The sequence below is a fragment of the Hermetia illucens genome, chromosome 5 (assembly GCF_905115235.1).
Source record: "Hermetia illucens chromosome 5, iHerIll2.2.curated.20191125, whole genome shotgun sequence".
Classification (NCBI taxonomy): Eukaryota; Metazoa; Arthropoda; class Insecta; order Diptera; family Stratiomyidae; genus Hermetia; species Hermetia illucens.
Window position 1 is genome coordinate 78,106,626 of NC_051853.1, and position 27,162 is coordinate 78,133,787.

The 27,162-nt window shown below is 42.5% G+C and overlaps 1 protein-coding gene across 4 annotated transcripts in view; it reads right to left on the reverse strand.

Annotated features, from left to right (window-relative positions):
- Positions 1-27,162, reverse strand: part of LOC119657361 (otoferlin-like) — a 375,508-nt gene that overhangs the window by 298,074 nt on the left and 50,272 nt on the right. For 3 of the 4 annotated variants that reach the window (XM_038064236.1, XM_038064235.1, XM_038064237.1), the window contains one exon: positions 11,551-11,601. The exons of the other annotated variant lie outside the window; for it this stretch is intronic. The gene's annotated coding sequence lies outside the window, so the exon portion shown is untranslated. The remainder of the gene's footprint in view (positions 1-11,550; positions 11,602-27,162) is intronic. 4 annotated transcript variants of the gene reach the window in all.

The following is a 27,162-nucleotide window of genomic DNA, read 5'->3' on the forward strand; positions in this document are numbered from 1 at the left end:
GTTAAATATAGAGGCGACCAATTACATTAAGTGGTTCACCAACTAATGTTCAAGATGTGGGACTGCGAATCAATGCCTGCTGACTGTCAAAAATGTTTTATCTGTCTCATACAAGAAAAAGGGGATAATAGGCAGTATAACAATTATAGAGGTATCACATTGCACAGTACCATCTAGAAGATATTTGCCGCTATCTTGCGTCATATAGTCAAAGGTTTTACTGTACAAGATAATGATCTTGCGAATCCTCACGTGTTCCTCACAAACTTGGGTTGTTTGTTCCTAACGCTTCTAATACCAAAGTCGATCCCTAAGTTCTCCAGGGAATGCCCGGTTAGCTAAGCCAGTAAAGACTTCTCAACCTCGACCTGCACCTCAAACGCTTCTTGTTTGTTCGTATTGTTACAGCATACACAAAATTATAGTCTGGTCGGCATTCAGGCCAGCTTCATCCATAAGCCTGCTCCAAAGGGGTATTATTTCATCCATTTTCAATAAGTTGAGTTACTGAGTACAGGTATGAATGTGAAAATCTATAAAAAAAAAAATATCAGTACAAATTATCATGATATCAGTACGAATTTGTCTTAGATTTGTCTTAGATCCCATGAAAACCAGTAAGTCATCACGCTATGAAATCTTATTTCATCCCTCTTTAATCACTACCTCCCATTCTTCGTTTCTGTTCTACACGTTACACCCCACTCCGACCTGTTGAAGCGAACGTGTAAGTACCGTGGAAGTTTTAAAACAAATATGTCTGCATAATTTTTTCTCCCAACTTCCTTCACTTGCTATCTTGATAAATTAAAGAATCCTTCGAGGAATGAAAGAAAATTAAAGAAAAGTGCTCTCTTCAAGGCATTGAAAAAACTCCTCTGAGTTCGCATCACTTGATTAATATAAACTTCTGAAGCCGTTTCCATAAACGTATTTCGACATCGTCTACCGTAACTTACGTTCTTCCAGTTGATTTTCCTATATCAGCTAAAGGTTCAGCGACTCCTTGTTATCTCTTTCGAAAATGCCTCTAAAATTTCGAATATCTGAAGCGTGTATTCAATTGCATACAAACTCCCAAAATGTATCTTTCGTTGGAATCAATCGCCTGAAGCGTGTCTTTTACTTTGAAATGCGATAATTGAAAAAAGTCGCCTCTAAAATTTTTCACGAGAGAAAGGAGTGGTGGCAAAGCTTTCAGGAAAATTCGTTGCGACAGGACTGAGGAATGGGTGGTAAACCTCAATATTGCCTCCCTCTTAGCATACTCTTTCGTATCCTTCTGTTAAAATAGCTGTCTCACCTTCACCTTTCATTTCACCATTCATTACAAATTTAAATTTTAATCAACTCTAGATTAAAGAGGAGGTAGATCCTCGCGCCCCAGTATCCTTCTCCCTCGTGTTGTGGACGGGAAGCTTTCATCCATTCTGAGGGGATGTTTGTTAACTTTTACTATGAAGAAGATATTATCAATAGAAAATACTTTCCAACGATGGCGATGGCAACGACGAATGTGATGTGGATGATTATATCCGTAATAATATGGAATAATTTGTAATAAAAAGATAAGCATGAAGCCGAGACCCAATTAAGGCAATGAGCTTCATGAGATGAATATCACTGAGGAAGTATCTTGATATCTTGATTATTTTTTTACGACCCGATGCTACCCCAGGACTTCAATGGGTAATTCATTAACAGATAATTCCATAGGCAAGGCAATAGCCTTTAATGGGATGGCAATTTCTAGTTCTTTCAGTGTTGTATGTATTGAAACAGTATCCTTGTAAAATCGTGCAGACAAACGAGACTGTGGGCATATATTTGAGATCGCTTGAGTTTCTTTTCAATCTTTTTCGATAAAAGTTGGGAGACTAAACAGAGTAATCATCGCCGACTACAAGTTCCAGAAATATTGGGTGACTTTGGTTTACCTTTGTGGGGTATTAGGAAAATTTCATTCTCAGTTAGAGATGCTTCTTATGTGTCAAATTTAGGGTCTTTATGGTTTAAACAGAGATTTGCAATAAATCAATTTGACTGAGGTATGAAATGATATCCCAAAATAAGCAAAGGTGATATTCGCCAATAAAATAATAATGCAGAACTATCAGGAGTTGCACGCGATCATCAAAGGTTCGCTTAAAATGCGAAGGCAAGTTGTTCTAACCATTTATGTGGTCTTATACTTGTCTCGTAGGTAGCAGTAGTAGAGAAACTTTCTAAGTCAACTGTGAATCACGAGTAAAAGGTACAAAGGATGACTAAGATTGGGTGATCTAAGCCCGCTTCTGTCAAGATAATAACTGTGGCAGACTCGCAAAGTGATGTGTTTGCCTATACGAAACCGACATTCAATTCTGACCTATTCTGAATGCCCACAACAGACCTGCAAGTCCTCTTGCTTTTCGACAGGATAAATTTTGCGGTACGCATATTCGATTCTGGCAGGAAAAGTTTGGTGTGTCGAGCGGGCTCCACCACCTGTCATTGTGGGAAGCCTGTTCCCAGTTTTTGAAAACAGACTTAGCCAATGCTACTGATACTCCAATTGCTGGTTCCGATCCCGGCATAGGAGAGATTGACTCCTCTTTCGCTAAAGTATCCGAGATTTCATTTCCCTCTACGCCACAGTGACCAGGTAACCAGAGTAGTTCCACCGCATTGGATCTGAAGATTGCAATGCGTCTGCCATTCAACCGCTCGTTAATCGCCCGTTTGCCGCCCTTAGGATTGCATAAACTTCGGTTCGAAAAACCGTTGCATATTGTCCCAAAGGAAAAGCCCACTTCTCGTTTCTATTCGAGAGGTAGATTCCGGCTCTTCTGTTTTTGAGCCATCGGTGTAGAATACTTCCGTATATTCCGCCACGCATTCCTATGGGACTTCCCAGTTCTCTCTATGCTTCAGGGTGACTTCACATCTTCTACCAAACAGATGTATGGGGACACGAGAAATAGAAGGCATTGTAAGAACCGGACTCAGTCCTCCCGGTAACTCTTCCAATGTTCCGTGCCCCCCACATCCGTTATTTCCCCATAGATCTAATCGAATTAGTCTATGAGCTGCTCTTATTGCAGTGCTTTGAATAAATATATCCAGGGACTGCAAATTGAGTAGTGGATTCAGAGCTGCGCCGGATGTCGTGCTCATGGCACCAGTGATATCCAGAGACACAGTTCTTTGAAGTGCGGCTAGTTTACGGTGAAAACCTTTCTGTCTCACCTTAACCTACCAGACTAGGGATGCATATACGAACATCGGCCTAATGATAGCAACGTATACCCACATTAGCACGTGAGGCCTGAGTCTCCATGTCGAGGCAAAGGTCCATCTGCACAGCCCATAAGCTGTGAGAACTTTCACTTTCATCTTTACCTCTACATGTTTGTTCCAAAGAAGTTTTTTATCTAGACTGCCAAATATTTCACTTCTTCGGAGAGTTGGAGGGTAGTATCGCTCATCTCAGGGAGGCAAAGACCATCCAGTTTTCCCCTTTTTGTGAATAATACCATTGCGGTGTTATTTGGATTAACTGACAGACCATGTCTGAGGCACCAACTGTCTATCAAATCAACGGCACGTTGTATATTCCTACACACCGTTCCAAGATCCCGATCAACAGCAAGCACAGCCACGTCATCAGCATAAGCACTTAATTAGAGCATCATCAACACCATACTGGCTGGCGGCATCACAAAGTTTTTGAAAAGGCGCACAGTCAAAAGTCCCTTCAATGTCCACAACCCATCACGTACTCACCATTCAAAGTTGCATCCTCTATCTTTGTGACCAAAGGATGAAGAGCGGACTCACAGGACTATCCACGCTGGTAGCCATGTTGGTTTTCATTAAGTGGGTGCAACCTCAGTGCGTTTCCACGAATTTGACGCCCCACCAGTCTCTCCAAACCTTTCAGCAAGAATGAAGTCAAGCTGATCTGTCTGAAGTTCTTTGGACTAAATAGTCATCTTTCCCAGGTTTCGGTATGAAGACTACCTTAACCTTTTGCCAAGACGAAGGCACCACGAAGTACGGCAAATCCAGTACTCCGTAGTGCTTTTATTACGGAAAAAAGTTCAGAGGAGATCTGGAACTATTGGGAGAGAAGGCTCTGCTTTCTAGTCTCGAGTCTATGTTATCCTTGGAAATCCAACATCTTGACTGTCTTACAGTAATTACTCTAGTAGGTAAGGTCATCAAGCATGAATTTCCAGAGGCAACCAATACCCAAATAGGCATCACCTCTGCGAGTCCAAGGCTCACTATGGTGGGAGGCGTCGAACAATCTGCAAAACACTTTCATAATTGCGGTAAAATCAAATCTGGTTAGGAAATATGAATGATATGAATACGGATAGGCTCTACTAAGTGTAATAAGGGTTTAGACTATGAGGGGATCTGACAGGAAAGGAACGCGGCGTACATGCAGTTAGGTTGGCCTCAAAGTGAAGATCTGTTATGCAAGTCTTCTCAACTGAGAATTGAGTTCTCCGCAGGGATGTACCTCCGGCGAGGCTCGGGGCCATGTCCGCTCTTAAAAACGGGTGAACTAAAACGCAACTAAAATGATCCACATCATAAAAATCAACATGTATCGCAGTGCAACCGTTCACGAACTTCTTGCATAGTTCACTGCGAAGGCAAAAATTGATAAAGCGCAAATTAGCTACCAGTACCCAAACAAAGCTCCACCTTCATGATATTTCGACTCATCAGGTACCCCTGTCATTTGTGTTCGAAGCGGCCTCCAACTTCAGCTGGAGCAATTGTTTTGTCTGAACTCGGTGCTTAGGATTTCAACACCTATCTAATACTGAATGAGATGATGTTGGACTATCGATGCAAGCTTGATTCTCTACAGGACACTGTTTTGTACGCGAACGGGCCGATCCTGGATGGAGTGACTTCAATTTTAGGGTACTTGAATGTGGCATAACCTATCCAGACCCAGACCCAGACCTAAGTTGCGACACTCCAGTACCCAGTTCACCTACCTTATTTGAAAAAAAATCTATTTATATATTGAACGGGGCCGAGTTAACTTACCAAATAGTCTGTAATAACCTGCCTTATATGTCCCAGTAATTCAACTTGTATACAGGTCTTGTGGTATGCTTGGATTCGATTCAATTGAATTCAAACCGTATGCAATATTCTGTCGTATTGCATTTTCCACCTAGTGCCTTTAATTGATCTACTGCAGCCTGAAATCTGCACTATTACTTCTCTACGGTCAATAACCGGGATGGGCCTTTTTTTATAATGCGTTTGACGATTCCTTCAATATAGCCCGCCATCCACGTTCAGTTTGTCCTGTCTGTTACGCCGGAAGAGCCCGGAATGCAGCCGGCCGCCAGTTGAACTCAATGCACAATCCACATACTGGCGAGCCGTAAAATAATTAGTTCAATTCTGGACGAGAAGAATTTGAGATATTTTTGTGTGTGAACATTTAACATGTCGAAAAACCGGAAGTTAGACGCTTTAGTTATGAAAGATTTTCTTATCATTTCTTTCTTATCATATAAATAAATATCATTAGATGAGTGCAGAACTATCCCAATTGTATGTAGCCCGTAATATATATGAGTCAAATCAGGAGCACAATGTTGACCACATTGTCTCCTGTAGGGTACTGTAGTCCTGTAGTGTACCGTTACGGTCTTGAATAAAGTGCTTTAGCACAATTCAAGGCCCTGATCTAATATGGATGGTTGCGCCAACGGTTATTATTATTGTTTGTTTACAAAAAAAAACCTTAAAAATGTTCACCAGCGATAATAGATGGACCGTTTAAAGTTTTTCAAAAGGTTCCTCCACTTTCCGACCATTGTCCCGGCACCTAGACGCCCAACTTATATACTATTTCAAAGTTCTAATTCTCCTCTTCATTAGCGATCACGAATTAAGCTCCTTTTCTCCAAATCTTCAATATTAATTCTCGCTCATGGCCTAAACAAACATTCAATCCTCGCTCAGTAAGCTGAATCCTTTTGCATTCGATCACCGGCCGCTTGTTGGGTCCAAACTGACAGGCCAGAGCCCTCTATCCACATTTCGGCTACCAGTCAAATGTGAACTGTTCAGACGTAACTGATAGACAGAACTGAATATAATTTGGGGATTTATGTCTCCCACTTATTCCTTTATGAAGTATTAAAGAGAAGGTATACATGCCTCTCATTTCCTATGTTATGAAATAAAATTATACTTCATTATCATTGCATTTAATGAATAACACAAAGGCAAACAAAAACATTTGTGACGTAAATACTTTTAAACCCGGAACAGAAGTCGGGAGGATTGTGATCCTCGATCCGTCCAACAAATAAATAGAGCGTCATGATGATTTGGGACCTAGGCGAAGTGAGATCTTGGGAATCTGGAAAGTACTCATCTTCCTCCTGCCTTCACTGGTTTTTGTACTCTGGAAAGCCAAGTGATGGAAAGCGCGAACCCGGTGTCAAGTTGTTTGTGACGGCTACCGCAAGGGGCGCTCTTAATCTTAGAGCCAGTTTCTGACAGGATCCTTACGGCAACATGACGATCCAGGATAACCTCCATCATAATTGTGGTGGTGCTATGCGTTAGTGGAAATTTCCCGTACAAGGGAGAGAGCTGAAACGTGACCTTCTATACGACAGCCTAATACTCTAATCACTGAGATAACAGAACACGTTTGAGTGACTAAATAATCTTCACCGACGGATCAGTCATGGGAGATGGATCGGGCGCAGGAGTGTTCTCGAGAAATCCGATAATAAGACTGGCCTGACCTCTCGAAAAAATAACGATCATATTGCTGGCGGAGGTATATGTCACTTCATAGGCAGCAGAAGAATGTTTGAGACAAACATGGCGAGGTCGCACCATTCGAATCTGTTCCCATATTCGGGCAGCATTATCTGCACGACAAAGCAGCAGCATCTAAATTCAGTTAGTGTGGAACCGTCACCAGGTGCTGTTGAAGCTTGCAAACTGAACTAAACATTTCTGATGTGGATGCCAAACCATTCAAAGTTCGCTGGTAATAACGAAGCAGACAGGCTGGCTCACCAAGGGTCTGGTTGCACAACGGTGGACCAGAACCATCTTTTGGCATCCAGCCGTTGACTATGAAGTCTGCTCTGAAGGTTAAAATTACAAGAATTCTGGCAGCCGAATGGAGAAATTTGAACTTCTGCCAGCAGACGAAAATCATTCTAAAAGAACCCGGGCCGCTAGAGCGGCTTTTTTTTTTCCTTAAGAAGTTGGGCATCATAACCCTAGTAGGGCTTCTAAGAGGACAATGCTCTTTAAAGTATCATACCATATGGAAAAAATTGAAGTGGTGGTCTCGGTTACATGCAGCCAATGTGAGAAGGAGGAAAAGTCACTTCAGCAGTTTTCCGACGAAGATACCTTGGTAAAGTTTTCTTTAACAGAGAGTGTCTGCATGCTATGTCTCTGGAGAATGCAATCAGATTCTCAAAAGCCTTCAAACCCCGTGGACGTGATCAATAACTTTCAATGATGAACTCCGGGATAGTACAATGGGCCTAATAACAGCCCTGAGTAATTGAACCCCACTAAACTAAACTAACTATCCATTGGATAACCTCCTTTGTTCATTGGATGCAAGGGTGTCTCTCCTGCTCATTGAAGGGAAACTCATGCCTCGAACGCAACTTATCTAATACTAACCAGCATGTCAAAATATGTCCATATGGATCGGGCACAGCGAACCTGAGAAACCCTCCAGCTGTTGACAGATCAATTTACACCAAAGGAAACTAAAGCACCTGCAGCAATCCAAAGCCTCGTCTTATCTACTCGCAGTAATGCTAAGAAAATTTAAGGGTTGCCTTTACACCTTGCCGTTTTCTGGTAGATTTCTTCAGACGAAAACCATGGGTTTTAGTTTCCGTCTGATGAAATCTATGATATTCGATCGGTAAAGGGAAATTAAAAATCCCGAAGCCTGTGTCAAAACTGTTAGAACCAACCATGTTGAGGCAATTCCGTACCCAGGACCTAGCTTCGCCAATTTTACAATACCATGTTAATTGGAAGAGAAGAAACGTCACAGCTCCTTTGTACTTACCCTACGACTCATTGTGACCTTCGCCAATGGAAGGACTAAGGGATAAGACAAAGTATGTAAAATCAAGTAGTCTTCAAACTTAATAAGTTGTAATGCGAAGGCTCAACGAAGTAGCAAATACAGCCCTGGAGGAGATGAATTATTTGATTTTATTCTTTCAGCAGCCCTTGATTGCGGACATGTGACGAACGGAAAAGCGATATTGTGCAAAATGCTTAAACGGGATGTGTATGTGCAAAGTTGAGCCAGTTCAGACTCTCTTGGAGGTACATTATTCGAGGGAAAAGGTGGTTGAATTAAACAGGAAAAAGTTAGCGGTTTCTGCGAACCCTTCAACAGGAAACTATTGGAAGAGAAACCGGAACATTGCAAAAACTTGAGCACTTCAAGGCATGGATGACATTCATCCTGCGAGCAGAGAAGAGAAAAGATATGACTTTTAGAAAACATTTTTCTGGCCAGTTTTCCTCTAGGTTCTCTTCATACGAAAGCCTAGTGAAGCTGACCTAAAAGGCTTCAAACAAATTACATAGCTTAACATTATTCTTCCTAAAATGTGTGATTGATCACGTCAGATTTTCGAAAAGGCGCTAACATCGTTTCCTCTGAATGAAAACAAGTTGAAAATCAGCGTGGAAAACCTTACGATTTTTTTTACTCCCAGAATATTCGTGATAATACTTTATTAAGATGTGGATCGCTACCTAAGGACAAAAATTACGTAAGGCTGCCCCAAATTGTTGCCCTTTCGCCATCTGTCAAAACTATTTTTCTTTTTTTAAAAGTCATAGCTAACCGACTCTTTCCAGAGCGTTCATCAGGCGCACGACTCCCTCATCTCGGGTGGGTGGTTGCTCGAGCTTCTGTTTCAAAGCAAAAGTGAGTTGCTTATCGTCCGTGAACCTCGTAAACGAATGTCCTTCAACGGAATATCGAGGGTTTTTCATTGCGAGATATGCAGCTAATAAATCATGAACATAGGTGCCATGGTTCCATTGAAGCTTAGATGCTTGGAAAAGAAGTTCAGCGGTTGCCAGATAAAGTTCACCTTTTGCCGAAAGGAAGCACATACAGAAATGCTTAAAGCATCGAAGAATACCAGAAGGGTAGCTTCCACCAGCTAATTTTTGGTGATCTCAAATACCTGGAAAGTCTCTGAGCACCATGCAATCAGGCGGTAGTTTTTGGTCGTCGGCGCAGTCAAATAAGCGATTAATAGTGGGCGGCTTTGAACAAAAAACTTTCGTAAAAGTTTGGCACGCCCAACAACCTTCCCAGACTTTTAACTACTTTCAACAACGGAAAGCACGAAACTGGGTCCGGTTGAATAATTCAGGAGTAATCTCGCCTGTATTTGTAAAAATTTGCAATTCCGAAAGTTGAGTACTAGATCGGCCTTCCCAAGAAGACGCTGAAAAAAGCACTCGAAGTGTTCTAAATGCTCGAACTCAGAAGAAGGCATAACCAGAACGTCATCTAAATAAATGAACCAAAAATGAAGGTTTCGCAAACCTCTGTGTGGTTTGCGCTGCATTGCACAGTCCAAAAGTCGTCCTAGTGAGCCGGAAGTGTCTGAAAATTGTGCATATTACCGTTTCCGCAAATACGTGGGATGTGTAGGTTGAGATTCTTCTTGGTAGCCAATGAGGACAGGAAGTCACCAAGAAAATGCTCGTGGACGTTTTAGACTGATGTCTGCCTGCCCGTAACCATACCTGCAGATCGACGAGCAGTTTGCTGCGGTAATAGGCGATGATTCTGGAATGCGGGAAGAACCGCGGTTTCAGCGTTTGTATCAATTATATAGTGGGGCCTAGGTAACGGAACGGGCGACGTGGAACTGCATTGCAAGTAGCTGTCGGCAGAGCTCCCAGCAATTCCAGTTTTTTTTTTAAAAAGGGAAAAAGCTAGTACATTTCGTGGCTTTTTCCGCGAATTTTTGGTGGTGCCTGACTTCTTTCTCAGACTTGCCGTGGTACTTGGCCACCAACTAACCGATCCTTTCTCGGGTGGCGGATCAAGTCTTACTTCCTGAACGCAAGCCACCGACTAGTTTTGGCAATTTAGAAAAGATTACTGTTACCGCTGCCAATATCTGCTGCATTTGGGCAACCTGGTGTCACGAGTCACCTCGCCAACCATGGGTCGCGCGTGGACCTCCTAGTGGGAGGAAAAGAGCTGGGCGCCGTCCGCTGTAAAATTACTATACTGACTTTCAAATTACTATACTAACTAGCTATTGTCTCTCAATCCTTAACTTTAATATATAAAAAAACTTGCTGCTGGAATTCACGCAGATTGAGATTGCGAAACTCCGCCGTTCTCTGTTGGGATCACCACGTAATTGCTTTATATTTTATATATTTATATTTTAGTTTTTTAAGCAAAGTACATACATATAACGGCTCTCCATAGAGCTATGCAACAGGTAAGATGGAGTAAAAGCTTGATAGAAAATCCTACAGAGATTTAAAGTACATCGCCTGAAGTCAATGCCATTCCGTAATTGAATCGTTATATCCCCATGAGAGCTCGCATTACACAGAATCCCATAAGGAATGCCACTGATAACCAACCACTTATGTAGGGCCGTCCATATACTCGAGCCAAACATCCGGTGGAACAAATTCATAATCGAAAATTCCTTCTGTATTTGAAACGGATAACCAAAAAATTCCTTAGTTAGGACCCCAGCAATTTTCTGTCCTCTGCCTGTAAGTCGACGTCTGCGACCAGAGGATGCCGTGACTATATTAGGAGCCAGAGGGTAGGTAAATATAAATAACTGATTGAAAATCAACAAAGGACAATTCAAACAACGGAATTCATGGTCTCATTGCAAGAATTCCTGTCTAGTCTCCATTCGGTTGTTTCCTGCGAGCTGAAATTGAGCAGTCAAGTAACATTGCGATATTCCCAAGTGGCATACTAATGAGATTTTCCTAACGTGTATCAATTACTGGCGACTATTTGAAAAGTTCTGCCAATTCCATCCCTCATTTGCTCAAATAACTTAAGCGAAACTCAGACAAGAGAGGGCACAAGAAATGCATGGCACGTATTTGCGACAAGGAGAGGATAATCAATATGTGAAAAATAATTGGTTGGTCGTTCGCAACGAAATGAAACAATATCGTCTCTTCTTGTCGCTAAGGAATCCAGACATTAGACGTAGACGATCCCCGATACTTTGTCAAGCAACTCAGGAAGTCATATTTATGCTTTCTTTCACTGCTTGATGAGAAGAAATTGCATCCCTGAAAACATCTTTTCAGGGCTTGGCGGGAGTGCATAATGCAATTTTTCGTTGTAACTCTAGAGTGAGTACTTTGCACATGAAATTAGAGAAAATTAACTTTTCATGTTCTCTCAAGGCAGCAGCTGAAAGCTGCTTGAGTCCTGAAGCCAATGAAATTTAAAGTGCAATTTCTTGCTTGAATGACATAAAATTTACTGCTTACCTTCACGGAATGGCCTTGGTTCCAGAATGCTTTCCTTTCTCCAACATGCGCCTGAAAGAAGATGGTGGTACGATGTGAGCGTTGTTATATTTGAATAGCGAACATTAGAGGAATAAAACGCAATTAATCAAATTGTTATTTCGTGGGACAGAAGCAAGTCATACCGTGTACACTACCTGGAACTTCAGAGAACCTAAACTGTTCCGACTTTGTTCCTGCTCAGAAATATAGCCCCAACCGTAACGGAGCGCATCATGAATACGCGCGAAGATATTATAATATCTTTACCTTCTTCATGTGTATATATGCATAGGTAAACTTTCTCATATAAAGGAAATTCAGGACTCTCCGCAACTGTACCGTGCTAGTAGAAAATGTGCGGCTTAGAATTGCAGCTCAACCATAAACACTAATTTGGGTAGTACATTTGAATAAATACAATACACGCTTCCAGGAAAAAATTCATAGCACATACACAATACATAAGCAGGAGTAAAGAAATCCCCAATGGATAATAAACTGGTTAAGCACCTGAATCCAACCTTGATAAAATGTTCCACATGAATTCTCTGGACGCGTAAAGTTTAATATTCACATCAGCTGGCTCGACATCTTTGATCTTCCAAGCCAACTTACCATAGGATCTTAAGTTACTACAAAGAAATAACTTCCAAAGGATTCAAACTTATGAAAATTCCACGTCATTGGATGATTCTTTCATGCTCTATCCCCACAATACCTGTTAAGTCTGCTCATGGCCCCAGCCCTAACAATCTGATATAGTGGTTGAATGAGTAACAAACAGCCCTCATGACTTATTCTGCATTCCGACTTTAATATATTACACAATAGAATTCTATTTGAGATGGAATCTGTCTTTATTACGTTACCTTTGTACGGCATTAAATATTCATCGTCCCGTGAATATGAGATAACTAAGAAATCACCATAAAAGGATCGACTTTATGTCTACTCAAGAATTATTCTGTAACACAATACTTAGGTTTTGAGCTCGCCTGGGTTGGCTGTGCAATGAAGGCAGTTTCAAAGAGTCTATCAAAGATTCAAGGACACATTGCAAGAAAAGGTGAGAGATATCTTATTCCAGATGATAAGTTTAATGGTCGTTTTAGAGGGTTCATGTCGGGTATTCAGTTGATATAATTTACCGTAAAAGAAAGATCAAAGAATTTGAAAACTGAATCCGGTCCTGATAGTATTATTTTCGTCTGCGCAATCTTTGCTAAGCCCCCATTAAGGTAAGAAACGAAAATTCTTATAAAGATACAATGCAACTGGCTCCTTGATGATAATAATCACTGTAAATATTTTATATGGAACCTTCAAAATCCGTGATGGGACAGAACTATTGGGAGTCGAAAATCGCCATCGGGCCTGCTTTCCTGTTTACACCAATCTTTTCCTTTTGAATTCGTACTTATCCTACACTTATTATCTCACGAACACAGGAGGTACTGAGGCAGGTCTATCAAAAACTACCATTTAGTATTCTAAGGAGGACTTTTCAGACAATCACTGTAAAACTTACTGCGGGAAGCTCTGAAAGGTATTCCTTGCCTTTGAACCCTGCTTCAACTAGCTTCCTAGATCCAACGCAAAGGAAACATTGATTAAGAATTGTTACGATTAAATGAAATTGGGTATCACTATCCTGAGTGACCGGAGAGGGGCAAGAGGAGAGACTATCCAAAAGCCTTAAAAGATTGCGAAAATGCTCGCAAATTTGAAGCTCCACCGAAGAGTTCCGTCAACACCCGCATACTTGCCTTAATACTAGCCAGGTCCGAGAATATGGGGGAGAGCGAGCCATTGAGCCTTTCAGTCCCCCCAATTACCATTTTACAAACAACTTCAAGAGTCTTTAACCAATGCGTAGGTCCACACCGGAACCTGAAAATCAACAAACATAGGAATTCACACGAACCTACCAGAAGATAAATCGATAGGAAAGATCCTGTCTTGGTATCTTCAGTTCATAAAAACCTGAGAATACCTCTCCTTATGAAGAGGTTTCCTGGATTAGGGAAGAGGAGAGAGAGTCCTCAAATCAAGAAAAATTTAGCTGCAATTCATTTTAATATATTGAAGCAAAAATAAGAAGAAGTCTGGAACCGAAAACACGGCGTTTCAAGTATGAGAGGTTTTGTTTTTTGTATGTAAGAATGTTTGTTCATATATATGATGAATATACGTGAAATACAGTTCGATGTGGTAAGGCCATTTTATTTCTTAGGGGGTTGTAATTTGGCCCACTTCACGTTTATAATAGTAGAATTTCCACCTAACTTTCCAGTATGCTGCCCCATATCAAAACCTATATTAATGCACGATCAACTTAAGAGGGTGTCCGGTTGGCTCAGCGGTAAGAGGTTTAAGCTCTCAGTCGGGTTTCAAATGCCTCTGGTGGAAGAGCAACTTGCATGATAATTAGAGGTCGGATACCAGTCTACTAGCTGTTAATGAGTACTTCAATTAAATCACGGTATTAATCATAGATGAAAACAATGCTGACCACACTATCTCCTACAGTGTACCTTTACAGTCTTGAATGAAGTGGTTCAGCAGGCTCTGATCCACTTGGATTGTCACGCCAACCGTTATTATTTCTGAGTTCATTCTCGGCAAATGCCGGCCGATCCTACCTACATACTCAAAAGATAAGCGGAGGTGGTAGGCTAATGAAAGAATCCGTGAGAGCTCCAGGACGCCAAGAATAACCATGAGGGATTTAGGTACAATACCTGCAACCGACAGTATTATGGGAACAATAGCCACTTTCTCGAGACGCAAAATTTTTTTGATTTCCCGAGCCGACGGTTTATAGCAAACTGGGATAGAAACGTTAATAATATGCGCAGACGTTTCTAACGTCGAACCACACATTCTGCACTGGTCGTTCTCCATCCGCTCTTTCATTATGAGTTTTTATTAGATCGGGAGGCGACGACGTGGCCCTAAATGGCACACATAAATCCATCAGTCCTAGCATGTGTTAACCATGCATTGTCTGCGACTTCCATTCGTCTATCCGCTCTTGGTCTGACTTCACCCCACTCAGAGTATTGAAAGATCGATCCTTCAAGTTAAATGAAGTCAGGCCGCAATCTGCCTTACGAACAGCGCATGTAAGAGACTCGCCTGCTCTGTGTTCTAAACATAAGCGCATAACGAGTCGACTTGGCGTTGATGCTATGCCGCAACGTCAACCACGCCCCTACCTTCGATGTCACGAGGCAGATTCATCCGCTCCACGGCAGAGTTTGGATGACGCATTCAGAATTCGGACATTATAGTCCGTATCGCCGGTGGACGTTTTCCAGACTTGTTTTCGTCCACGGCAATATGCCGAATGCATAAACCAGTGAAGGGATAGCGAATACATTCAATTGCCTATTTTATTCTTCCCCGGGAGATGCAGTTTCAGCGCCGCTTTATACTCCGGATGGCTAGTGGTTAGAGCGCTGGGCTATCGTAGCGGAAGGTCGCGGTTAAAATCTCGCTGGAGGCAGAGGAATTTGTTATCGTGATTGGATGTCGGACACCAGTCGACTCAGCTGTGAATGAGTACCTGAGTCAAATCAGGGTAATAATCTCGGGCGAGCGCAATGCTGACCACATTGCCTCCCACAGTGTACTGTGGTGTACCGTTACGGTCTTGAATGAAGTGCTCTAACACACTTCAAGGCCTTGATCCAATATGGATTGTTGCGCCAACGATTATTATTATAGTATTTATACTCCGCAGGAATTCGGACAGCAGAGCATCCTTCAGATCGCCAACTTGAACATTTGTTCCTTGCAGAATTACTGGGTATTTGTAGAAGCCTGCCTCGGTCATAGTTTGGATGTGGAGGTTGCCAATGCTATGTCCGGCATGCGGCTCGTGATTACCGTTGCGGATGGCTTGGATTCGACACTTGTCAAATCCAAATTCTATCCGAAAATCACGGCTGAACGTGTCTACTATTCGCAATAGACTTCAAAGGTGGTCTTCAGTGCCAGCATACAGCTTGATATCATCTAAATACATCAAGTGTGTCAGCTCGTATAATACTTAGGCGATATCTTATTACAAACCCATGCCCTCTAGCGCCATTCAGTGGCTATGAAAGGGGGTTCAGTGCCATGCAAAACCAGAGAAGACTCAACGAATCCTCCTGGAGGATGCCTCTCTGTATATAGGATAGGCTCTGAGGTGTTGGTACACTCAGATAAACGCACTGATATGGTGGTGTAGTATCCTTCCATGGCTGTCGCCAAAAACTTTATTAGTTGGGGATTAATGCGATACATTAGTTGCCTAGCTGCCTGACCTAAAACTACTCAGTCGATAATCAGTTGTCCACTGATACTGGACGTGAATTTGGGGGGGTTGGTAGGCAAGTAATTATATGAAAGGGCAGCTTCAAACCTAGTCGATAAACTACTTATTTTTTTCTCAATATAATATTAAAAAGCATATTTCTTCAACTAACGGTATATATAACGGATATTGCTCGAACGATTTTTTTCCTTACAAGAGAAGACTATGTCAGAAAAACAATATGTACACCAATAAGGGGAGCCCCCCGCACTTTCGTGTCTTCGCAAATAATGTCAAAACTAACGCCTCATTCTATGATAAAATTAGTGATTGAGGCCTTTCATTTGATATAGTTATATTCGAAGAAAACAAAAATTGTACCCCTCTTTTAAGTGTATGGAGACCCCCTTTAAGTTCAAACCGCACAATATAATTCCCCACATGTGGGGGACTTTTCTGCCGGTGGTGTTAATAGGTGTAACGATTTCTGAGGAAAATGCGTTAGACAGACAGACAGTATCAGGCGAATGACCCAGAAGGCGGTAGTTGGGATCTAACGGGTACAAAAGGGCATGCATATAGCAAACCCTGCAGAAACTCCAAGCTGACCATCAAGTGGAGCAAAAGGGAATGCTTTAAGGAGCTCTGCTCTGAGGGTGTTTTAAACCTGTGGGAGAACGCGTATAGAATTATGATGGAACGATTTAAAGACCGGTCATCTCCGCACATCATGTACCCTACCATCCTGTTGAAAATCATCCGGAAGTTATTCCCCTAGTAGTAGAATAGCCGACAACAAAGTTCCGGGCCTGGGCAGAATACCAGATAGGGGCGTTAAGCTCGCCGCTAAATCCAGACTATGTTTGCCGACTTGTTCGAAACGCGTGTGTCCCAGGAAATATTTTCTATAGCATGGAAGCGGCAAAAGTTGATACTGTTGCCTAAGGCAGAGCTCTAGATGAGCCGTCCTCCTAGAGGCCCATATGGACTTTGGAGACTATTGGAAAAATGCTGGAACCGGTAATCTACGAAAGAATACTCCCGGTCGTTGAAAACCATGGAAGCTTTTCAGATCGACAGTATGGGGTCCATAAAGCCAGACTGTTTATGCCTAAAATGCAATTCATGGAAAGGATAGTACTAGGAAATCTTAATCTTACCCCTGGACGTGAAAAATGCATTCAATTTGACAAATTGGAGCCATATACAGAAGTCCCTGGCGACGATTGGTGTTCACACCGATCTCGCTGCAACTGTCGATAACTATTTATAAGAACGGAAGCTCTGATACGACTACGTTCTACGAATGTCCCACAGAGTTCCGTACTAGGTTGACTACTGTGGAACATCATGTACAATGGTATTCTTAACCTCCCCGTTCCGTAGGAGGTGCTGAGTTACACCGACGACATTGCAGTGGTTGTGATTGCAAAGCATCTCGAGAGTGCTGAGTTGCACTTACGACAAGTAAACAGCGCTAATTGCTTGATTAAATTGCGCTGGGCGCGGAGAAAAAGACGGAAACTATGAGGATTACAAGAGCAGAAATATCGTTCACGTTACAATTGGAATATCATCACAAGCCAGATGATAAATGCAAAGCTCAATATTAAGCAGCACCTGAAGTATACTTCCAAAAAGCCATCCACCGTTAGTATGGTTCTGACAAAAATGATGTCGAATGTAGGAGGGCCGGGTCCAGGCTGGTGAATTCCATCTCGGGGTTCAGCACTGCGCACATAAACTGAGTGCAGCATACCAAAGAACTGCCCTAAAGGTTTCTACCTTCCGCACTGTCTCAAATGATGCCGGCTTCGTCATCTCAGGAATAGTGCCAATTGGCATCTTAGCAGATGAAAGAAATGAAAGAAAATAACATCAAGCCTTTATCGAAAGCGAAAAAAAAAGAAAGGAGTAAATCTATAATTAAATGGCCACATCGAAGGGACCACTCAAAGAAACGTCACTGGACATATAGCTTGATCCCTAACATCAGGGAGTGGTTGGAGAGAAAACATGGGGAGATTAATTATAACCTAAGCTTCCTATTAAATTCTTCAAACAATGAAATGAAGAAATTATCATTCAACTTAAAGGTTCCTACAGATCTCCTCAGAAAATCGAACGGTAATACTTTTCAGCTTATTCCGTTTATCCAGAGACTTTTGGAAGGAAATTACATATGAGGGATGAACATACGAAGCGAAAAATTCTTAAGGTATAATACCAACGAAAGGATAGGAAGCTCTACTCTATAAGGTGAGGCGGGAGTGAGGCTTAGAAACACTTGAAAAACGAATAGAAGCTGGACAGAGTATCTCCCACAGGTTTATCATAATAAAATCGAACGAATGTTTGGTCCCACATTGGGCACCATAACCAGCACACAGACGGTCTAGCACCCATTAGCGGGACAACTCCATGAAACTGTCGTATTTTTGGGTGGAACTTCATCAATTCATTTTTTTGGGAGAACTTCGACGCGAACGGCTTCGACGAATTCGGATAATCTTTAACGAGTTTTAGTTGTTACATACTATAAAAGGAGGTCAAAAGCTTGGCAGCACTTTTTGGTACACATGCGCTTGACGTATTGAGATATAGTCATGAGAAAGAAACCCCGAGCCACCCAACCCAGTGGGATTTGGACCGCAACCTTGCGCTGCGACCATCTAGTGCTATAACCACTAGGTCGACAAAAATTACTTACTTGCCGTAAAACACGATAACACTGCACGATCATGTAATGGGGAATGATGATGATTTTAGGAACACCAATAACTACTTTCGTACGTATGTAGATATCTGCCGATACCCTGGTCGCGCAGAAGGTCTTTCACAAGGTTAGTTTGGTTCCAAGTGGACCGCAATAAATAAGCATATCGCGGCAACAGCAATGAAGAGTGACCATATCAATAATAAGTTTGCTGGCGTCGCCTTCGCTTACTGAAATGTATAGGCGGATCGCTCCATTACCATGGTATATCACAAGAAGTGGGGGTTAACCAGAAAGCAGAAGCTACCGCAAAGAGCAATAATTTTGACATCGTATATTGCATCTCGAAGAAGCTTGCAATTGTTCGACAGCCTTACTGGACGTTAAAGTAAGCTTCCCGTCCACGACGATTCTTCCCTGAAAAAGTGAAGGGAAGAACGAAATGTTATAATTCTGAATTGTCTTATATCCGGGGAAGCTCTGCCTCTAGTAAATGATACGACAAGCCACCATAGCATGTCAATCTAGATTGATCCTCCAAACAAAAGTGAAATTATATTATATTCACCAATAATCCACTCACTGAACGTAAGGCCTTTGTGTCAATCAAAAGAAGAAATCCAGGAAAGCAGTATGACCTGATGCTGCTCAGAAAAGTGAAGAACTAACAAAACTCTGATTCAGTAAAAACTTCAATCACTTTACTGATGAGGACAGAAAACCATTTGATTATTAAAAAAGCACAGTCGCTTAAATATGAAAAAATAGAGGGAATTCAACAGACTATTCAAATCACCATCTGACTCTTATCTTATCCCATACCATGGGAAAACGAATTCTCGACAACCGTATTCGCGACATCTTTCAAATTATCATGAATCAGGCTAACTTTGTGAAGAACTGCGCTGACGCTACATGGCTATTAATCGAGAAATATCATGAAAAGTCACGCCCTCTCTACATTGCTGGAAGGTGTTTGATCCTGCACCACACAAACTAATCGAGCATGCATTGCAACAATGCCTATTGCCAGAGGAACTTGTACGAGACATGGACCGTTTCGAACAAGAGTCGCATCATATATAATATTAGTGATCAGCCAAACACTGAAACTTGATCTCCTCGGCTTTGAAATCAAAAGTGAATGGCAAGGTTCTCTGCCCGGTAGGGTGAAGTTCCAACCCCACGGAGGAGATGCAAAGTCGAAGAAGGACACCTTCTTCGAAGCAGTGGAGTGAATCCTCGAACTCTGCCCCGAGTATGATATCAAAATCATTCTTGGAGATCTTAGCAGGCAATTAGAAATGAAGCTCGTAATCAGGCTCCAATAGCTTGCATAAAATTACTAATGATATCCGAAAGCGGATTATGCAACTATCAGCGTCACCCGAAATGATTGCTGCAAGTACCTGGTTTGCGTGGAAAGAGGTCTACATACAAACGCGGAATGATCCAGACAGGATCATTTTCAACCAAATTTACAGCGTGTTAGTCGACCGCTGCCACGGTTTATCCATGATCAATGTCCGAGAGAGATGCGATGGACAGGGACCGGTTTCCTGGAGAAGAGCCACTACACCATATATTATAGCGGCCATCCAGTAAACCATGTGCTCGGAGTAGGTTTCTTAGTTAGCCAAAAAATGAAACCTGCTGTTATCGGCTTTGAAAGTATAAGCGAACGGCTATGCACTCTGCGCTTGCGAGGCAAGTTTAGAAATATAAGCCTCATAAACGTTCACGCCCCTACAGAGGAGACTGCAGACTCGGAGAAGGATACCTTCTACGAGGCAGTAGAAAGAACCCTCGAAGCCTGTCCCAGATATGATATCAAAATCATACTTGGGGATTTTAACAGCCAAGTAGGGAAGGAGCCCGTATTCAGGCGATACGTTGGCTCCCATAGCTTACACGAAAAAACACATGATAACGGACTGCGGACTATTCAATTAGCAGGGTCACACGAAATGGTTGTTGGAAGTACCTGGTTTGCGCGGAAAGCGGTCCACAAACATACGTGGGCCTCTCCAGACGGGACCACTTTCAACCAAACTGACCACGTGTTGATCGAACGCCGCCACCTCTCAGCCTTGATGAATGTCAGAACATATAGGGGGGCCAATATAGACTCGGATCACTATCTCGTGGGCATGGTGCTCCGAGCTCGAATAACAATACCACCTAGAATCCCCTCTGACAATCAGGTGAGAGTGAACACTGAAGCCATCCACAACACAACCCTCCGCGACACCTATAAGAGGGAAATGGATGCCGCAATAACCGCAGTCAATAGAGGACCTGGAGATGAAGCATCAACTAATGATCTTCACAACCACCTGAAGAACGTTATCATGGATACGGCCACAAATATACTTGGCCCCAGCCGCAAAAGGAGTCGGAACGGCTGGTTTGACGATGAATGTAAGCTAGCAACGGAACGGAAGAATGCCGCATACCGAGTAATGTTGCATTCTCAAAGAACGCGGGCACGCGCAGAGACTTATCACGAACTCCGTCGAGCGGAGAAGCGACTTCACAGACGGAAAAAAGGAAGCCTGGGAGAACCAACAAGTCTGTGAACTAGAAAAGTACAGGGAGCAACCGCACCAGGAAGTTTTACCAACAAGTCAGCAGGATGAAGCCTTATACACCTCGATGCTCATCCTGCCGAGACAAAGAGGGAAATCTGATTTCCGACAGAATGGACATATTAGAGCGATGGGTTGAGTACTTTGATGAGCTACTGAACAACCAGAACATCGGCGAGTTGGAGGTCCCGCCAACTGAAGACGACGGACAAATACTGCCACCACCAAGTTTAGGAGAAACAGTCCGTGCAATTCATTGGCTAAAAAATCATAAGTCGCCAGGAGCCGATGGAATTACAGCCGAATTGGTTAAATATGGAGGCGACCAGTTACACCAAGTGGTTCATCAACTTGTGCTCAAGGTATGGGACAGCGAATCAATGCCTGACGATTGGCAGCGAGGCATTATCTGTCTCATACATAAAAAGGGAGATATCACACAGTGCAGCAATTATAGAGGTATCACGTTGCTGAGTACCATCTATAAGATATTCTCCACTATCTTGCTAGGCCGGATAGCCCCATACGCCCAGAACATCATTGGCCCATACCAAAGAGGCTTCACTCCAGGCAAATCAGCAACAGATCAGATTTTCTCTCTGCGGCAGGCGATGGAAAAACTGTTGGAATATGGACAACAGTTGCACCATCTGTTCATCGACTTTAAAGCCGCCTATGATAGCATAGCCAGGGTAAAACTGTACACGGCCATGAGAGAATTCGGTATCCCGACGAAATTAATAAGACTGACTAGGCTGACCCTGACCAATGTGCGAGGCCAGATAAAAGCAGCAGGATCACTCTCAAGACCATTCGACATCAACAACGGTCTACGACAAGGGGATGCGCTATCATGCGTCCTCTTTAACCTGGCCCTCGAGAAGGTGATCCGTGATGCTGAGGTGAATGCAAGAGGTACGATCCTCTTCAAGTCCACCCAACTACTGGCCTATGGTGACGATATCGACATCATGGGAAGAACCACCCGAGACGTTCAAACTGCCTTCATCCAGATCGAGCAGGCGGTGATTGGCGCGAGATCTTGGGCTGCACATCAATGAAGGCAAGACAAAATACATGGTGGCAACGTCAGCACCGAAGACGAATCAACCAACAACATCAAACCGCACTGGTCAAACACAAGCACGAACAAAAATAAGGATAGGAGAATACAACTTTGAGACCGTTGACAATTTCTCCTATCTAGGGTCGAAAATCACAACCGATAACAACTACGATGATGAAATCCGCGCACGGTTGTTGTCAGCCAACAGAGCCTACTTCAGCTTACAAAGACTGTTCCGCTCGAAACGTCTCACCATAGGGTCAAAGTTCTTACTGTACAAGACTATCATCTTGCCAGTCCTCATGTATTCCTCGGAAACTTGGGTTCTTAGCAAGAAAAATTGCGAACTCTTGGCCGCACTCGAGAGAAGAATCCTCCGAAGAATTTTTGGCCCCCTACATGAGGATGGACGATTCCGTAGCCTACACAATGACGAAATCTATGAGCGATACCATGACCGTCCGGTTGTGGATAAAATCCGGCTCAATAGGTTACGGTGGGCGGGTCACTTAATCCGTATGGATGAAGATGATCCAACCCGGAAAGTCTATAAGGGCAATATCTATGGTAGGAAAAGAAGACGAGGCAGACCCTGCCTAAGATGGAGCGATGGCGTGGGCCAGGACGCCAGACAGCTTTTAGGGATATCGAATTGGTGGACCTCGGCGCAAAACCGGGATGTCTGGAGTTCCTTATTAAGGCAGGCCTAGACCGGATACCGGTTGTTGCGCCGTTGATGATGATGATGAATGTCCGAACATATAGGTGGTCAATATATGGCTGTCACAACCGTAACCGCAACAAATAGAGGTTCCTGGGGATGAACCTCTTTAGTCCGTATAAGCATATTTGATGAACTGCTCAACAACTAGACTAGAAGGCATTTGGAGGTCCCCCTCCCACCAAGCATGGAAGAAACATAAAACGCCAAAAGCTAATAAAATTGTATCCGAACTTGTCAAATATGGATGCGGTATCCTAGCTAAACTAATAACACTTTATCCATATCGAGCAGGCCCCAAACTGCGTTTGATTTTGGACAGCACATGAATGCAGGCTAGACAAAGTACATGGTGGCAATATTAGCAGCCAAAACGGAAGAAATCATAAACCAGATATCTTTTAAGGGCACGCGATATCGAGAATTCTTTACTAAGCCAGGCCTTCACCGAATACTGGTTGTTGCCCCATTGATGATGAAGATAATGAAAGAATATGGGTTTGCATTAAATATCGATAAATGCCATTTCGGTCAAACAAAGGTTCACTAATTCATATAGAGAAAGCTGAACGCATTGCTGTCACACCACGGCCAACGAGTGTTGACTGTTAAGTCGTCTTTTGGAATGATCAACTTCTACAAGTGTTTTTACCCCACACCCCAGCCAACCCCCATATGCTCGCAGGAAATAAAAGACGGGCCAAAACGAAGCTCATTTGGGTACCAGGAGCCAACACCGCATTCGAGAAAAGCAAAGTCAACATAGCGAACGCTTCTCCCTTCATACACCCGAGCGCCTCTGCTACTTGGTCCATTAGCGTAGATGCACCGGACTGTGCAATTGGTTGGATAGAGCTTAACAGAGACTCGGAGGTACCACTTGAATACTTCTCAGGAGCATTTTCAGAATGCCAGCAGAGGTACGGGACGTACGATGTAGATTTCGCAATTTATGAGGCCATTAACCACTTTTGGCACAAACTCCAAGGTAGAGCCTTCATTAGATTTTCGAGCTACAAGCTACTGTAAATTGCTATCCGACAACCCCCCGGAAAATCAAACCCACGGCAACAATGTCAACTGGAATAAATACCGAATTTCAATATCGACATTTGAGGTGTCCCTAGCAAAGACCCTGGCAAGGGTAACCTCCGACGTTAATGTATTTTTCCTTGATTACATGGACTGTCAGCGCCCCAAAAAAAAGCAGTTCTGAGGCGTCAACATTGATCTTATCCGCTCTCCAATCACCGAAACGACTTCGCTTCAGGCCGCCAACGCCGCCACAGTAGCCGAATCCCTGACAGATGTCTGGATGAATCAATCTGGAATACTTGCCAAGAATTCTACCGGTCCACGCCAATTTTGTTTTACGCGAAACCTTAAAAATGCCACCATATAGGTTTACTGCCATATATATAGGTTTACTGCATCAAATCTCCAATTTTAAACTCCAATCGCTTAGAATAAAATAGCTGGAGAAATTCTAATGCCTCAAATGCTTTACTGTCGAAACTGTCCCAATGTCTGAGCTAATGACTGCAATTGTAGGTTCTTGACAATTCCAGAAGTACTTTTTAGAAGAAGATAAGCACAAGCATTGCGTCAAGCTTCTCCCAAACAAGTTGAACAAATTAATTTATCAAATTTCCAAAAATTATATGACATTACGAATATAATTGAATCCATTAAGGAATAGTTGTGACAGGGCTCATGGAGACTCCCGACATTTATTATTCCGAATGTGTCTCGTTCTCCGGCAAGCATAAAGTCATTGCTCGGAACAAAACATCCTGTCAACATAATTAGCTTTCCCATCGTCCTGGTAAATTTTATGTTCTTTATCCACAATCCACATCATCCCTGTTGCTCGAAATCAACCCTGGGAAGGTTTAATTTATTTTTATCCGGAAAAATGAATGGGTTTTCGTGACATAGTTCTCCATGGGGATTTGATGAAATAGCATTACTTGCCCAGACCCTGTTCCGAATGGAGTTCAATTCTGGAGGAATGCCGTCGCAAATATTATTGAGGGTGAGGACTCTCCTTGCAAAATAATAGGCAATTATATACGACAGGACATGACACACATTCCACCAGTTGAATGTAATACTCTTTTCACTCCGCAAACATTTGCAAAATAAAATGAAAATTTTTGATAATGCAGGAAAAAGGGAGAAGACAGACAAAAAAATTCCTTGGGTATTTGTTGTCCTTAGCTGGGTCCCTAACGTAATTAATATTAAAAGAAAAAGTTGGTAATGAGTCCTGGACTGCTGAAATATTTATAAACGTGGCGCTTAAGGAAACAGTGTTCGTCCTAATCTAATATTCGTTTCATTTCCCTAAAGCGATTATATCCTTAGCTTATGCTAAATCAGATTTGCTTGCTTTGGCTTATTATCCTGATCTCACCTTGTAAGTCTGTTCATTTCCTTTTGGCGTCTAATGAGGTCATGAAGCGGACTTTAGCATTTTAATGAAAATCTTCTTACATATTTGAGAATAGTAAAAGTCAATGCCCTCAGTAAGATACTAACATTTTCCTATGAACAAGCTGCAATGAAAAAAATGTTTCTAATAAAATATGACTTTGAAATATTTCGTATAAAAGTTCTTTCCTATCAAATCAAGGAAAATTTCCTTCCTGAAATTGGTTGAACTTAAACACTGCAGTGAATCTTTAAGAGTCATGAGCAGATATCGGAATGGGATGTATTTTGAGGCATATATTTCAGATGGACGCACTATTGTGATTTTTTTAGATTTTTCGGTTGGATTGTTTCTGAGAACGAGAATTGTTACACTTTTTGGGGCACTGATTTTGGTCCCTACTCCAAATGGTATGTTTCACCCAGCATCAAAAATAAGACCAGTTTCATAAAAGTACTGAAAGAGCCCTTTCATTTGTTACTCCACATGACCACATTTTATGAAAAGAAATTACATTCCCCTCCCTTTTCGCATGTATGGCGAGTCCTTAAATCCACTTGATTTCACCCAATTTCGTAGAAATTGGGCTTAGCAGTTTCCGAATAAATCGGTGATGACAGACAGACGAAGATGTCTGACCGTGATCGCGGCGGGTCAAAAAGGTGCAGAAAATGTGGAGGAGGGTTTCATATATTTAGGGAGTGCAAGGCTGAATGTCGGCAGGTAGGAACAGATGAAAACTGTAGGTATGGGTTTAACGGTCCGATCCTTCGGCAGATTTTAGGCCCAGTGAGGGAAGAAAGGGATATGATTTTCAAATACCTAAGCTTTGAAACAGATGGGAGGACTCGATTAATAATGGGAATTGCAGGTTGCTGGGTTTTCGAAACGGGAGGCGGTCGACCGAGTAAAACGAAAATAAAGACTTCGCCCAACGACTGATATCGCACTGTTCCAGTATAAAAGGGAGGGGAATTCTGAAAGAAACCCATGCTCTATTTAATAATTTCAAGGATGCACTGCTGCCCGAATTCGATTTTGGAAGCGTTCAGTAGCGGACACGAACTACTGCCTCCAAACTGTGAATACATCATTCAAATTTTGCAGTGGAGCTGGTGAACCTGCCTCTTGACATAGGAGACACGGGGGTGATTGACGTGGTAACACAACATCAAGTCCAAGTCAACTTGTTATGAGCTTATTTTTACCGTGATCCGGCGTTAGAAACGTCGGTCCATCTCATCTTTGGTTCCAAATTTATAATGACCGTACGATTCATCAGAACTTTGCATTCAAACATAGGCACATATCCGGTTTACCGATATGAATCGCAGGCAGTACTCGATAGTTCTACTTACAGTATGTAATGGGACCGGCAGATTTTGACGTACTGTTAGTTGACGAGACAAGCCGCTCTCCGTATATTATTGATATTGCTATCTACCATAATAGCAACATTGACCTGAAATACGCGAGGAAGAAGGTGAACTACGAACCACTTGGCGTCCACTTTGGCGTCTCGAAAGAGTTGTTGTAGTTCTCATTATATGGTCAGCTACAGGTATCCTAAATCCTTTACTGCTTCTTTTGGTGTACCGGGAATTTCACGCAATCACCAAAGTCTTTATATATTTCTTAATTAGTTAGGATCATGCGAGCCTGAAGTGATGGTAGAAGGTCGTCACTGACGAACCTAGCTATATGTTAAAGCGTTTCAGTCAGGTGAAATTTAAGACTTATGAATCTTCTTCTTTTTCTTTAAC